Source organism: Gigantopelta aegis, chromosome 9, assembly GCF_016097555.1.
Source record: "Gigantopelta aegis isolate Gae_Host chromosome 9, Gae_host_genome, whole genome shotgun sequence".
Taxonomy (NCBI): domain Eukaryota; kingdom Metazoa; phylum Mollusca; class Gastropoda; order Neomphalida; family Peltospiridae; genus Gigantopelta; species Gigantopelta aegis.
The window spans coordinates 42,272,343-42,273,138 of NC_054707.1; positions in this window are offsets into that span (position 1 = coordinate 42,272,343).

Here is a 796-nt window from a genome sequence, read left to right on the forward strand (position 1 = left end):
TGACGTCAGGTAATGTTTATCTCCATTCTACAATGGTTAAAAACGTGTTCAATGTTGGAATTATTTTTAATCCGTGGAGAAAAAAGTAGTGAATTGGCTAGACACGGCCATCTTTGTTGGGTTTGGTTCAGCCTTTAAACGTTAACGCGCTGTTGACAATTAAATTAAACATACGACTGAAGAACTTCGGACACATTTAATCAATGGTTATAAAGGAAAATTCATGAACCAGAATAAATAAATAGAGTTACAATCTATTTTCTGTCACTGTCAGCTGATGTTTATACATTCTGTGCACTAACTTTCTTTCTGTTCTTCGCTTGTTCCGTTGTGTTTCCCGTCGCAGGGTTCCATGTCGTCATCGAACCATTCAGGATTTATTTATTTCTGGATCGAAAATATCCACCAGCGTCATTTTGGATTTTTTGTTGATAAGCACCTATTTATATTTCTCCGCGAGTAAAGCGGCCTAATTAAATCAGAAGTGGTTATCGTAAATTTAACACCTCTAATTTAAGGTGTGTAGCCAATCATAATCGAGAATTTTCTAAAGTCATGGTAGAATATACATCGAACTGTTTTCGATATTATCCAATACTAATTGATCTGAGTGAAGGAGCGGAAAATGTACCGCCAGAAGAATGTATGATTGCAATATTACTGCAAATAATATCCAGTCTTTAATGGACGAATATAATGCGATGCCACGAATATCCAATCTTTAACAGACGACTATAATGCGATGCTATGAATATCCAGTCTTTCACGGACGAATATAATGTGATCCTACGAATAT